The sequence below is a fragment of the Tupaia chinensis genome, unplaced genomic scaffold (genome assembly GCF_000334495.1).
Source record: "Tupaia chinensis unplaced genomic scaffold, TupChi_1.0 Scaffold139004_1, whole genome shotgun sequence".
NCBI lineage: Eukaryota > Metazoa > Chordata > Mammalia > Scandentia > Tupaiidae > Tupaia > Tupaia belangeri.
Genome location: NW_006198894.1, coordinates 33,712 through 46,462, shown reverse-complemented (window position 1 = coordinate 46,462; position 12,751 = coordinate 33,712). Strand labels below are relative to the sequence as shown.

The 12,751-nt window shown below is 39.7% G+C and overlaps 1 pseudogene; it reads left to right on the top strand.

Annotated features, from left to right (window-relative positions):
• Positions 1 to 1,584: 1,584 nt before the first annotated feature.
• The window catches only part of LOC102492373 (caspase-13-like), a 19,018-nt pseudogene continuing 7,851 nt past the window's right edge, over positions 1,585 to 12,751 (top strand).

Here is a 12,751-nt window from a genome sequence, read left to right as displayed (position 1 = left end):
TGGACTGGGAGCTCTGGAGGTGAGGCGGTGGGGGCAGTGTTGCCCCTGCTTCTTTGTCCCTTGCTGCTCAGATGCCTTCAGATGTACCTGGCTGCTGGCTGCTACAGCCAAAGGGGCAGTCTATGGGTCTGGATGAATCCTGGACTGGGGGTTCTGGAGGTGAGGCGGTGGGGGCAGTGTTGCCCCTGCCTCTTTGTCCCTTGCTGCCCAGAGGCCTTCAGATTGCCCTCACCTCACTTTCAAGCTCCCAAGTCCAGGACCCCCATTCCCTAGAGAGAGTAGCCTTTGCCCTCCAGGAGAACCCCAGTTCCATCTCTCGGTCCCTGGCCACCAAGGGAAACTGAGGCAGTGCACCACTCCCCAACCCACTTTCAAGCTCCCACATCCAGGTCTCCCATTCCTTAGAGAGAGTGGCCTTTGCCCTCCAGAAGCACCCCAGTTCCATCTCTAAGTCCCTGGCCACCAATGGAAACTGAGGCAGTACACCACTGCCCCCACCCCACTTTCAAGCTCCCAAGTCCAGGACTCTTGTTCTCTAGAGAGAGCAGCCTTTGTCCTTCAGGAGCACCCCCGTTCCATCTTTTGGACCCTGGCCACCAAGGGAAACTGAGGCAGTGCACTACTGCTTCCACCCCACTTTCAAGCTCCCAAGTCCAGGCCCCCATTCTCTAGAGAGGTAGGAAGGGTTTTTACTTTTTTTTCTGCTCTGCCTTTTTTTTTTTTAATTCCCTGTCTCCCTCCTCTCACTTGTGCCACAGAGCAGCCTTTGCCTTCCAGGAGCACCCCAGTTCCATCTCTAGGTCCCTGGGTACCAAGGGAAACTGAAGCAGTTCTTCACTGCCCCACCCCACTTTCAAGCTTCCAAGTCCAGGAAACCCATTCCCTACAGAGCTAGGAAGGGTTTTTACCTTTTTTCCTATGCTACCTTTTTGTTTTGTTAAATCCCTTTCTCCCTACTCTCACTTGTCCCACAGAGAGACCTTTGCCATCCAGGAGCACTGGAGTTCCATCTCTTGGTCTCTGGCAAAATTGCCAGGCATGCGACTTTTCCTTTAATCCCCTTTATACTCTTTTCTTTTTTCTGACATTATTCCCTCTTCCTCATTCTCCACCCTGTCAGAGGCATTAGACAGATCTAGAATCTGAGTTCTGAAATAGCTTAGTTTTAAAAGCTCTCCTGGGATTTCCCCCCCTGTACTGAACCACCTGTGAATACTGGGATGCTACTACTCAGACACCTGAATAGAGTACACCACTCGAGACCACATTGCTAAACACTACAGAAGGGAGACTTCCACATACATTAATTCACAGCTAATGGGAAGCACTCTTGCTCCTAAGAGTTATTCAAAATAGAATACATCTTCCAATGGCTAGAAGTAGAAGAAGGGCCTCAGGTCTGAATAAACCAGGAAATATGTCTCCATCAAAGGAACAGAGTAACTCCCTTCCATTTCTCCTAAAGTCTGAGGATGTTACCAAAATATCAGATAAAGAACTTAGAATGTTTATGGTGAACAAATTCTATCAGTTGAACAGAGAAGAGACAAGGGACATCAGGAGTTTAGGAAGTCCTTCCACGATATGAAAGAAGAAATGGACATCCTGAGAAAGAATCATATGGAGCTATTAGGGGTCAAGTCTGTAATAGAGGATAACAAAAACTCCTTTGAAAGTATTAAAAGTCGATGAGATCATGCTGAAGATCGAATCTCTGATGTTGAAAATAAAACCTCTGACCTAGAAAAAAATACAACAAGAAGATAGATAAAATAACAACAACAACAAAAAACAAAACCATGAGAATAATGTACGAGCAATACTAGATTCCATAAGACGCCCAAACATCAGAATAATTGGCATCCCAGAAGGTGAAGAAACTAATAACGGCATGGAAAATCTATTCCATGAAAACTTTGAAGAAAATTTCTCATGTCTAGAGAGGCACTCAAGCATCTAGACCCAAAAAATAAAAAGGACCCCAAATAGACTCAACCCCAGAAGATCTTCCCCAAGGCACATCTTAGCCAGAATGCCCAAATCACAGATAAAGACATGATACTAAAACTGACAAGAGAGAAATGAGAAATGACTTATAAAGGTCATTTCATCAGGCTGACACCATATCTCTTAATGGAAACAATGCAAGCAAGGAAAGAATGGGAAGATGTATTGAAAGTCTTAAGAGACAAACTATTTCAACCAAGATTATTATATCCTGCAAGACTATCCTTTATGTGGGAAGAAAACATTAAAATCTTCTCAGACAAACAAAACCTGAAAGAATTCGCCAGCACCAGACCAGCTCTTCAAGAAACCCTGAAGAAAGTACTGTTCCAGAAAAACTAAAGAGCTAACAGACAAAAACAAAGGAACAAAAGGCAGCTAACACAATGGCCAACTCAAAGGTCAGGACAGATCTGGTAACATTGATAATAATATTGAATGTGAATGGATTAAATTCTCTAATCAAGAGACACAGATTTGTTGAAAGGATAAAAAAACAGAAATCCTCTATCTGTTGCCTACATAAAACCCACATCATGGATAAAAACATACATACACTGAAAGTGAAGGGGTGGAAACAGGTTTTCCATGCAAATGGGAATCAAAACAGAACTGGAGTCTTGATACTAATTTCTGACAAAATAGTTTTTAAAACAAAAACTTTTCAAAAAGACAAAGAAGGGAACTATATTGTAGAAAAAGGATAAATAGATCAAGAAGATATAATGCTTATTAATATCTATGTGCCTAAAAGAGAAGCACCCAAATGTGTGATGGAAAGAGTATTAGATCTAAAAGGGGAGATAGACTGCAAAACACTAATTGTTGGAGACCTCAACACCGCACTATCCCCTCTGCATATATCATCTAGACAAAAAATATATAAAGAGATAGAGGATTTAAATGATGCAATCAATCAAATGGACTTAACAGACATCTATAGAACTTTTTATCCAAAAACCACATCATATGGCACAAAGCAAGCCTCTATACATTCCAAGACATAGAAAGTATATACAGCATCTTCTCTGACCATGATGGAATTAAACGAGTTTAATTTCAAGAGAAATCCTCAAAGATAGTCAAATACATGGAAACTAAATAACCTACTCCTGAATGACTACAGAACTACTGATGAAATAAAGACTAAAATAAAAAGATTCATGGAAGCCAATGACAATGAGGAAACGAGTATCCATAATCTTTGGGACACCACTAAAGCAGTCATAATAGGGAAGTTCATAGCAATTAGTGTACATAAGAGGAAGACAGAAAGAAGGCAAATGGATCACCTAACATCATGCTTCAGAGAATTGGAAAAGCAACAGCAAGAACTCCAAAAAATCTAGAAGAAAGGAAATAATAAAGATCTGAGCAGAAATAAATGAAAAAGAAAATATACGCACTATACAGAAAATAAATGAAAGTAAAAGCTGGTTCTTTGAAAGGATAAACAAAATTGATACATCACTAGCGAGACGTATTAAGAAGAAGAGAAAGGAACCAGGTGAATCAAATTGGCAATGAAGCTGGTAATATAACAACAGACATAGTAGAAATTCAAAACATAATTAGAGGATACGTTCAATATTTATATGCTAAGAAACAAGACAATCTGGATGAGATGGACAAATTCTTGGACACATATTATCTACCAAGATAGAGCCAGGAGTATATAGAAAGTCTGAATAGGCCCATAACAACCCAGGAGATTGAACCAGTAATAAATAATCTCCCAACAGGACCGGGAAGGAAAACTATAGACCAATATCTCTGATGAATATAGACACAAAGATTCTCAACAAGATACTAGCAAATTGTATCCAATAACTTATAAAAAAAAAAAAGATCATACACCATGATCAGGTAGGCTTTATTCTAGGAATGCTATGTTGATTGACCATATGCAAAATCATAAATGTAATACACCATATTAAGAGGAATAAAGAAAAAAAAAACATATGGTCATATCACCTGATACAGAAAAAGCATTTGATAAGATACGACATCCCTTCATGATCAAGACTCTCAGCAAAATCGGCATAGAGGGGCCATTTCTCAACAAAATAAAAGCCATCTATTAAAAACCCATAGCGACCATCTTCTTGAATGGAGAAAAACTGAAAACTTTCCCACTAAACACGGGAACAAGACAAGGATGCCCACTTTCTCCACTCCCTTTTTACATAGTACTGGAAGTCCTCAACAACGCAATCAGTAAAGGGGAAAAAAATAAAAGGCATTTGAATAGTAAAAGAAGAGGTGAAACTCTCTCTATTCGCAGATGACATGATTGTATACATAGAAGACCCAATGGCCTCCATGAAAAAATTACTGGAAGTAATACATGATTACAGTAAAGTTGCAGGATATAAAATCAATATAGAGAAATTGATAGCATTTCTATATACAAATAACAGGCAGACTGAGATAGAACTGAAAAAAGTTACTGCATTTACCATAGCCACCAAAAGTATAAGATATTTAGGAATAAATCTAACCAAAGATGTTAAAGACCTCCACAAGGAAAACTATGAGAAGCTAAAAAGAAATAGAAAATGACACAAAAACGTGGAAGGACATTCCATGTTCCTCGATTGGAAGAATTAATAAAATCACAATGGCAATTCTACCCAAATTAATCTACATATTTAATGCAATGCCAACCAATGTACCAGACACATCCTTCACAGATCTAAGAAAGGCAATCATAAAATTAGTCTGGAATCATAAAAGACCACATATTGCCAAAGCAATTCTACACAAGGAGATTGGAGTGAGTGGCATCTAACTCGAAAAATATACTACAGAGCTTTGGTAATCAAAACAGCATGGTATTGGCACAGGAACAGACACATAGACCAATGGAATAGAATAGAGTTTCTAGAAATAAATTCCCATTCATTCAGTCAACTGATTTTTGACAAGGTGTACCAATCAATCCAGTGAGAAAAATAAAACCACTTCAGCAAATGGTGCTGGAAAAACTGGATTTACACCTGCAGAAAGATGAATCTGGACCCCTACCTCTCACCTTTGACAAAAATCAAGTCAAGATGAATCAAGGATCTAAATCTAAGACCTCAAACTATAAAACTGCTCCTGGAAAACACTGGGGAAACTCTGGGAGACACCGGTATAGGAAAAGACTTCTTAAATAAGACCCCAAAGCACAGTTGATAATCCCCAAAATAGAGAAGTGGGATTACATCAGACTTATAAATTTCTGTGTGGCAAAAGACACAGTAATTAGTGTGAATTGGTAGCTCTCAGAATGGAAAAATACTTTTGTTAATTATGCATCAGATAAAGGACTGATAACCAGAATACACAAGGAACTCAAGCCCAGCGTGAGTTTTAAGCCACCAGGTCTGGGACGCAAACCATGGTCAACAACGTGGGAGCCCAGCGACAAAGCCATTATGCTAACTTCTGGTCCCAATGGTGACCCAATTCTATCAGTTGGAACAGAAAAGAGACAATGAACTACAGGAGATTAGAAATTCCTTCCATGATATTAAAGAAGAAATGGGCATGCTTAGAAAGAATTAGATGGAACTATTAGAGGTGAAGTCTGCAATACAGGAAATCAAAAACTCTCTCGAAAGTATCAAAAGTCGATTAGACTATGCTGAAGATCAAATCTCTGATGTAGAAGATAAAACCTCTAACTTAGAGAAAACTACCAAAAAGACAGAGAAAATAACAACAAAAAAAAACACATGAGGATAACATATGAGAAATATTAAATTCCATTAGACCTCCTAACATCTGAATAATTTGTATTTCAAAAAGATAAAAAAACTAATAAGGTCATGGAAAATTTATTTCATGAAATCCTGAAAGAAAATTTCCCAAGTCTAGAGAGTCACTCAAACATCCAGACCCAAGAAATACAAAGGAACCCAAATAGGGATCCCAAAAAGACCCAACCCCAGATGATCTTCCCCAAGGCACATCTTAGCCAGACTGTCCAAGACCACAGATAAAGACATGATACTAAAGCTGGCAAGAGAGAAACGACAAGTGACTTACAAAGGTCATCCCATCAGGTTGATACCAGACCTCTCAATGGAAACAATGCAAAGAAGAAAAGAATGAGAAGATGTGTTGAAAGTGTTAAGAGAGAAACAATTTCAACCAAGATTATTATATAGTGCAAGATAATCCTTAATATGGAAAAAATATTAAAATCTTCTCAGACAAACCAAATCTGGAAGAATTTGCTGACACCAGGCCAGCCCTTCAAGAAACCCTGAAGACAGTACTGTGCCTGGAAAAAAACTAAAGAATATAGATGTAAATACCAGATATAGTGTGTGTGAAAGAGGAGGATCTGAGGAAGGACATTTAGAAGAAAAATAGGGAGGCAAAGCATTAATGGCACAAAGAAATGTGGTATTATCTGTTGAAGATATTTTGTAGTTTTATCAACTCTACTAGGGAGAAATGTTCATCTATTGAAATATCCATGTTGTAAGCCAAATAATAAAGTGATTGAATGTATAAACGAAAATGAAATAAAAGAATTGCGGCATATATACACTATGGACTACTACTCAGCCATGGAAAACAATGTGTCCTTGGCATTTGATAGAATATAGATGAATAAGGAAGATTTAATGCTAAGCGAAACAAGCCAGACTATGAAAGAGAGGCATCATATGTCCCCACTCAATATATATCAACAGTCTGTATTCTATGACAAGAAACTAAAAGATTCAATGGTATAAAAGTGAATACTATAGATGGTCTGGGAGGAAGGTGGCCAATGTGGGGTTGGAAGGGAGTAATCAAAGAAAAAAAAAAAGCAAAACATTCATGGGACAGAAGGAAAGTTGTCTTTTGATGATAATGTGTATAGTAAATTACTTTGAGCTAATATGCCGCAAAGATTCATTCTGTATGCTCTGGAGATGTACAGTGATTACATTTTTTTTTAAATAAGAAAATAAAGTACAAAATAGAGAGAAAAAATATAAAAATGTGTGATGTTGAATATTTTTCTGCTACTTCTCATGACAAATTTAATTATGAATATATTGCATGTATCCCTATAGCCCTCATAGACAAAGACTTCTTCTTATCTGAGTCTTAGTTGAATGCCTTGATCATATCAGAATGTTAGTTGATGGGAGGCCTGTATGGAGCTGTTTTAAGGCCATCTCCTGCCTACTTCTTTTACCTCTTCTGTGAGACTGTCATGAGAGAGTTTCTCATCACCTCCTGGGTTATGAAGACATATGAAGCTTTCTATCCCACTCCTGTAACAATAGAGTTACAGACTATAAACCACTTAGATCCAGTCTAGACTTGGTTTCTCAGCACTGGGATATCTCACAACTCAGGTTGTAGTCATATGGACTCTTTTCTTTTGGTTTCTTCATTTTTGGTGGGCGGGAAGACCGTAAGTTTCTGGCACCTTTGATTACTCTTTTTTTTTCTATCTATGTACGTAATAAACTTTGTAAATCTATGACTTAATGCTAAGCAAAGCAAGCCAGACTATGAAGGAGAGACATTTTATGTCTCCATTTAATATCCACCAAATGTTCACACCCTAGTAGAAACTGAAAGATAGAAGGTATAATAGCAGGGACGGCAACTGTAGATAACAGAAGTAGTATAGAAGGGGAGTGAGTAGTGTGGGTTGGGAGGGAGGGGATGAGGGGAAAAATATTTAGCAGAAACATGAATGAGACAGAAAGACAGAAAGTGAGAAATCACCCCTCAGTGGGGGGTGGTCACGCTGCATTCCCTTCTCCTCCATTATCCTCTCAGGATTTCTGGCATGCAAGCATATATGCCCAGCATGAGTTTCAAGCCACCTGGTCCAGGACTTGAACTGCTATCAACTACGTGGGAGTCCAGCAATGCCACCATTATGTTATCTGTTGGTTCCCATGCTTTTATACCTTCCAAACTTTCAGTTAGTGCTATGGAGTGCCTACATTCAGCATATATTGAGTGGAGACACAATTTCCTCTTTCAGTCTGGTTTGCTTCTTTTAGCAGTAAGTCTTCCATATTTACCTACTTTTTAAATCAAATGACAGACTCCTTTTTTTATTGCTGAGTAGTATTCTTTAGTGTAATGTATGGCACATATTTTCAATTTGTTAATCTGTTGGTGGACATTTGGATTGATTCCATGTCTTAGCAATTACAAATAATTCTGCAATAGGAACCAGCAGTTAGCGTAAGTAATGGCTATGAAGCTGAACTCCCACGTAGTTGACTGTGGTTCGAGTCCCGGACCTGGTGGCTTAAACTCACGTCAGGCGCGTGTGCGTGCGTGCCCAAGATCCCGAGAGGAGAATGGAGAAAAAGGGATTGCGGCGTTGCCATTCCCCCTGGGGGGTGATTTTTCGCTTTCTGTTTCTGTCTCTCTTTGTCTTTCTGGCGAGCACACGCACCCTTATAGCAAAAATAAACCTCCAAAAATATAGTAATTCTGCAATAAATATGGAAGTGCAAGAGTTTTTCTTTTTTTTTTTTTTGTGCAAGAGTTTTTCTGACTGTTTTCCTATCCTTTGAGTACAGACTCAGTAGTGGAATTGCTGGATCATATGGTAGTGCTATTTGTAGGTCTTTGAGGAATGTCCATATTGTTCTCCAGTGTCTGTACAAATTGATATTCCCACCAACAGTGTCAGAAAATTCACTTTTCTCCACAGCCTCACCAATACTTAACATTCTTTATTTTTGAAATCTTTGCCATTCTGAGAGTGGTTAGATGATATTTTATTGTGTTTTAAATTTGTATCTCCTTTACAATAAGGGAGATTGAACATTTTTTCCACATGCTTTTTGGTTGTTGATATGTCTTCCTTGGAGAGTTTTTTTTTTTTTCCTCACTCTTGCCCATCTTTTGATAGGTTGGTCATTTCTGTTTTTTAGGGGGAGATTGTTTGAGTTCCCTGTATATGCAGCTTATCAGTCCCTTATCTAAGGCATAGCTTGCAAATATATTTATCCATTCTGAGGATTGTCAATTCTCTATAATTATTGTTTCTGTTGCTGTGCAGAAGCTTTTTAATCTGATGTAATTCCACTTTATTTTTGGGATCATTGCTTGTGCTTTGGGAGTCTTATTTAAGAAGTCTTTGCCTTGGGGGCCAGCAGGTGGCATGGTGATTGAGGGCAATGGATTCCCACATGATCAACTATGGTTTGAGTCCCAGACCTGGAAGCTTGCTTTCTCACTTTCCATCCCTCACGTGTTCTCTCTCTTTCTGACCCTCTCAGGTTAAATTCAAATAAATAAATGAATAAATAAATAAATAAAGCTAAATAAAATAATTCATTTAAAAATATTTTTAAAAGGAAGTCTTTGTTGGGGCCAGCAGTTAGCATAATGGCTATGTCACTGGACTCCCATGTAGTTGACCATGGTTCACGTCCCGGACCCAGTGGCTTAAAACTCACAGAGAGACAGAGAGACAGAAAGCGAGAAATCACCACCTAGTGGGGATGGCCACGCCACAATCCCTTCTCCTCTGTTCTCCTCTCAGGATCTTGGGCACGCACACACATGCGCCCAGAGTGAGTTTTAAGCCACTGGGTCCGGGACGCGAACCACAGTCAACTACGTGGGAGTCCAGTGACATAGCCATTATGCTAACTGCTGGTCCCTAGTTTTGTAGACTGAGGTCTTAAGTTAAATCTTTGATCCACTTTGGAACCAACAGTTGGGGTTATGGCTATGTTGCTAGACTTCCATGTAGTTGACCACAGTTCGAGTCCCGGACCCGGTGGCTTAAACTCATGCCAGGCATGTGTCTGTGTGTGCCCAAGATCCCAAAAGTAGAACGGAGAAGGGATTGTGGCATGGCCATCCCCACTGGGGGTGATTTCTCACTCTCTTTCTTTCTGTCTCTACCTTTCTGGTGAGTGCACATATCCTATAGCAAAAATCTCTCCCCCCCTAAAAAAAATTTTTGTTCCACTTTGAGCTGATTTTTGTAATGATGAGAGAAAGGTGTCCAGTTTAATCTTTCTGGAGGTTGATACCCACTTATTCCACCACCATTTGCTTAAGAAGTTTCCTTTTCCTCACTAGATTGTCTAGTACCTTTGTCAAAACTAGTTGGCGGTTAAGTTTTGGGGTTTGTTTCTGAGATATCTATTCTATTACATTGGTCCACATGCCTGTTCTTATGCCAGTACCATGCACTTTTGATTGTCATAGCTTTGTAATCTACTAGGGGATCAGGGAGTGAAATACCTCCTAATCTACTCTCTTCTTGCACAGAATTGCTTTGACAATACAGTGTCTTTTATGATTCAAGACAAATTTTATATTTTTTTCTAAATCCGTTAAGATTGTCTCAAGTAATTTGACTGAGATTACATTAAATATGTAGATTAATTTGGAAGAATTGCTATTTTGATTATATTAATTCTTCCATACCAGGAAACTGGGATATCCTTCCACTTTTCTGTGTCATTTTAAATTTATTTTTTAGATTTTCTTAGTTTACTTTGTAGAAGTCTTTGATTTCTTTGGATAGGTTTATTCATAGATATCTTTTACTTTTTGTGGAATTGTGGATAGGCATTTATTTGTTGAATTCTACATCAGTCTTTTCTTTTAGTATATGGAAATGTATAGAATTGTATGTGTTGTTTTTGTATCCTGAAACATTACTGTATTCCTTTATTACTTCTAGGTGATATTTTTCTGTAGGTTCTTCTGAGTTTTCTATGTACATAATCATGTCATTTGCAAAAATAGATGAATTCACTTCTTCTTTTCCTATTTGAATGCTTTTCATTTCATTCTCTATTCTGATTGCATTGGCTAGGACATGAAGACCTATGTTAAAAAGGAGTGGAGAGACAAAGGGCAGGATAATCATAAGTATCTATATCTCTGTAATGTGCTACACTTTTCTTGGCCTACCATCAATGCTGAGAAGTGCTCAGTCAGTGTCCCTCTCTTTCCAGACCTGAGAAGCTAGAAAAAGAGAGGGTAATCATAGGCATCTCCATCTCAGACATGTGCAGCCATTTTTTGGGCCCAGCATAACTGCTGAAAAGTGGCCAGCCAGTGATCTTCTCCTTACAAATACCAGGAGATAGAAAAAGATAGGGTAATCACAGGCATCTTCATCTCAGGTGTGTGTTACCCTTCTTTGGGCTGAAGATCACTGCTGAGAAGTGCCCAGTCAGTTCCCCTTTCCTTCTACAACCCAGAAGTCAGAAAAGGAAAGGGTAATTATAAGCTTCTCCATCTCAGATGTGTGCTGCCCTTTTCTGGGCTCAGCATCACTGCTGAAAAGCATCCAGCCAGTGCCCATCTACTTTGAGACCCCAGAAGTTAGAAAAGGACAGGATAATCAAAGACATCTCTATCTCAGGTGTGTACTGCCCTTGTCTGATCCCAGCATCAGTGCTGAGAAGTACACAGTCAGTGGCCCTCTCCTTCCAGATCCCAGAATTGAGAAAGGGTAGGGAAAACCTCTCTCTTTCCTCTTAGTTCCTTTTTTCCAATTATTTTTTTTCATAAAGAAAACAACAATTTTCTTTCTCTGGGCCTTTCTCTTGCTAATTTTCCTCTTGTCTCTCCACATAGGACAGGGCAATCACAGGCATTTCTATCTCAGGCATATGCTTCCCTTTTCTGGGTCCATCATCTGTGCTGAAAAGGGATCAGCAAGTGCCCCTCTACTTTCTGACCCCAGAAGCTAGAAAAGGACAGTGTAATCACAGGCATATCCATCTTAAGAATGCACTGCTCTTTTCTGGGCCAGCATCACTGCTGAGAAGCACCCAACCAGTTTCTCTCCTTCCAGACCTCAGAAGCTAGAAAATAAAGAAAAAACTATCTTTCCTTTTATTTTCTCTCTTTTATAACTTTTTGAAAAGAAAATGACAATTTTTCCCCTGAATCTTTCTCTTGTTAATTTTCCTCTCCTCCCCCCATATAGGATAAGGTAATTGTAAGCATCTCCATCTCAGATGTATGCCACCCTTTTTCCCAGCATCACTAATGAGAAGCACCCAGCCAGTGCCCCTCTCTTCCTGACCCCAGAAGATAGAAAAGGACAGAGTAATCAAATGTATTTCCATCTCAGGAGTGTGCTCCCATTTTCTGGACCCAGCATCACAGTTATAAGCACCCAATCAGTGGCCCTCTCCTTCCAGACACCAGAAGTTAGAAGAGGACAGGATAAATGCATGCATCTCTGTCTCAGGCATGAACTACCCTTTTCTGGGCTGAGAATCACTGCTGAGAAGTATCCAGCCAGCATCCCTCTCATTCCAGCCCCAGAAGCTAAAAAAAGTCAGAGTAATCTCAGGCATCTCTATCTAAGGTGTGTGCTGCAATTTTCTAGGCCTAGCATCACTGTAGGGAAGTGCCCTGCCATTGTTCCTCTCCTTGTCCAGACCCCAGAATCTATAAAAGGACAGGGTAATCTCAGGCATCTAAATCTCAGGCATGTGCTGCTTTTTCCTGGGCCCAGGATCACTGCTTAGAAGTTTCCGGCCAGCAGGAACCAGCAGTTAGCATAATGGCTACATCGCTGGACTCCCACATATTCGACCACAGTTCACTTCCCGGACCCGGCGTCTTAAAACTCACACTGGGTGCATGTGCGTGCGTGCCCAAGATCTCGAGAGGAGAATGGAGGAGAAGGGATTGTGGCATGACCATGCCTCCGGGAGGTGATTTCTCGCTTTCTGTCTCTATGTCTCTCTCTGTCTGGCAAGCACACACGCCCTATAGCAAAAACTTCTCC